Source organism: Suncus etruscus, chromosome 10 (genome assembly GCF_024139225.1).
Source record: "Suncus etruscus isolate mSunEtr1 chromosome 10, mSunEtr1.pri.cur, whole genome shotgun sequence".
Classification (NCBI taxonomy): domain Eukaryota; kingdom Metazoa; phylum Chordata; class Mammalia; order Eulipotyphla; family Soricidae; genus Suncus; species Suncus etruscus.
Window position 1 is genome coordinate 97,087,669 of NC_064857.1, and position 3,170 is coordinate 97,090,838.

The window sequence follows — 3,170 nt, forward strand, 5'->3', positions numbered from 1 at the left end:
TCACATGCATATATATAGTCCAGGAGTCCAACCCCTAGCACTGCCCCACATTGTCCACTGCAATCCCTAGCATTGTCCTTGTGATCTCTGGAACCACCACGAGTGTGACCTCCACTGCACTACAAAGGTGTGTGAAACCCCTGGAAATCATAATAAAAAGTCAAGTAAAGGGGAAGAGATAAAATAGATATCAAATCCTGAAAAGTAAATATCTGAAAAGCATGATTTAAAATAATAGATAATGACTTTAAAGTTAGACAAAGAGGGCAGAGGAGATCAGTGTGATTCTGAAGATTTGCCTGCAAGAATCATATTGAGCAAGTCAAGGCATAAGGACAAATATCAAAATCCTCACACATGTGGTCTATAAAGAAAGCAGTAGGATGCTTGACTTATACAAGCCCATTTGGGTTTGATCCTCAGCACCACATATGGTTCCTGCAACCAATTCCACCAGGAGTGATAAACACAAAGCCAGGAGTAAGTTCTGGGGACTTCTGATGTGGTCCCAAAACAACAAAATTACTAAAAATAACCCTCCAAATATACATTTTGGAAGCACAAAGTTATTTGGACCAGATTATGGTGGTCTTAGTACAGTGGGGAAGGTGCTTACTTTGCATGCAGCTTTGATTTTAGCATTGGAAGAGTTAGGTATAAGCTCTGAGCACAGATGGGTCTGGCTCCAAAGCAAAGCAAAATATTTTATCTTGATGTGACAATTGCAATTTGGTTACCTCAAGACAGAACCATGCCTAAGAAGCACAGCTTCCCTTAGATGGTTCTTTTATTTTCTTCATAATTGTTCCTTCTCTTTTTCAGGCAACTTTCCACCTTCTTACATTACCTTTTCCATTATGTGGACTTAGGGAAAAACCACTTAGAATTGTATCTGAAAAACTTAATATTTAACTGTTGGGTTGGGACATGCCCAGTGGACTGTAGAGGCTGTTTCTGTGTCTGTGCTCAGTAGTGACCTCTGGCTGAACTAAGGCAATAGTTTTTGTTTGTTTGCTTGTTTTGAAAACAACAACAACAAAAAAACAAAAACCCTTTACCTGTGCAACATTCCTATCACCAATGTCCCAAGTGTCCCTCCTCCCCACCCCACACCTGCCTGTGCTCCACACAGGCTTTCTACTTCCCTTATTCAGTCGCATTTTGTTATTATGGCTCTCAGTGTAATTATTTCTCTAACTGCACCCATAACTCTCTGTGGTGAGCTTCCTGTAGTGAGCTGAACCTCCCAGTCCTCCTCTCTTTTGTCTCTGAGAATCATTGCACAGATACCTTTTATTTTTCTCAAAACCCATAGATGAGTGAGACCATTCTGTGTCTGTCTCTCTCCCTCTGACTTACTTTACTCAACATAATAGATTCCATATACATCCATGTATAGGAAAATGTCATGACTTTATCTCTTCTGACAGCTGCATAATATTCCATTGTATATATGTAACACAGTTTCTTTAGCCATTCATCTATTGAGGGGCATCTAGGCTTTTTCCGGAGTCTGGCTATTGTAAACAGGGCTGCAATGAATATAGGTGTAAGGAATAAATTTTTGTATTGTATTTTTGTGTTCCTAGGATATATCCCTAGGAGTGGTATAGCTGGAGCTCAATTTCCAGCTTTTGGAGGAAATTCCATATCTACTTTCCATAAAGGTTGGACTAGATGGCATTCCCACCAACAGTGAATAAGAGTTCCTTTCTCTCCACATCCCCACCAGCACTGCTTGTTCTCATTATTTGTGATATGAGCCAATCTCTGTGGTGTGAGATGGTACCTCATAGTTGTTTTGATTTGCATCATTTTAATCATTTTGATTAGTGATGTAGAGCACTTTTTCATGTGCCTTTTAGTCATTTATATTTCTTTTTTGTCAAAGTGCTCATTTCTTCTCCCCATTTTTTTATGGGTTAGATGGCCATAGTTGACATGGTCATATGCAAGACAAGGCCTTACCTACTGTGCTATATCTCTGGCTCTTATATCCTTGGGTGGGTACCTATAAATCGCTTCTGACATGAGATATTTATAGATGGCTACCTCAAGTTGAGAAAGCTGTTTTGAGAAGTTAGAACTTCTCTCTCTCTTTTTTGGGGGGTGTCACACCCGCTGACACTTGGGGGTTACTCCTGACTCTGCACTCAGAAATCACTCCTGGCAGACATGGGGGACCATATAGGATGCCGGGATTCGAACCACCATCTGTCCTGAATTGGCTGAGTGCAAGACAAACGCCCTATCACTGTGCTATCTATCTCTCCATTCCAAGTTAGAACTTCTCAAATAAGATATCAGAGGAAAAGATGTCCTTATGGAAGCTTTCTACATCTGGATTCAGCTTCACATTGGGGAGCCATTTATAGTTCAAAGATGTGAACAGCTTCTTTGGCAGGGTAAGAAGGAAGCAGGGAAGGATGAGTAGGGGTCTGGGTGCTTCCATGCCCTGTAGGGCTCATCCTCACAGGCAGCTTCTCTTGCTTCACCTATTTATTCAGGATTGATATAAGGTTTGAATACTGGGATGTCCTTCTTGACCATCTCTAACATGGTCATGTGAGTAAAGTCATATTTCTCATACATTTATGCATTAAAGATATTATTGAACTTGTGATGCTAAGAAAAAATTCAAAGCACACAATTTACACAGCAAAGTTGTCATGAATGTGCAAAACTTTGCCAATAAGTGAGGATCAAGTCAATTGAACCCTCCTGGATAGGGCATGATTTACATGTCTGTGGACCAGGCTTACAGGGCATGGCTGGCAGTTATCTACACTTCACAGAGTTGAAGAATAGCTCCTATTAACTCAGAATCAGAGAACACAGAATAAGTTATAGATAATGTATACTCGTTCATTGAGCACAAATTTTTTCCTTTAGCAAGAGCTGCTCTCTCATTCTGGTGCTGATCCTGTGGTTGTCTTGATTATTGCCTTTTTTCAGCCCTAAACTTCAAAGCTAGATAATTCCTCTTTTTGGGAAATACCCAAAATGTAAACTTATCAGGTCTTTTTTTTAAGGCAATGGTAATTTAGGGAACACTAATTTATTCTATAATAACCTTTTCCAAAGTAGGTGAATGAAACTATGAATGAGTGGATCAAGAAGTTGAATGCATAATGGAATACTCTGCAGATGAAATACAATTGATTGTGGCA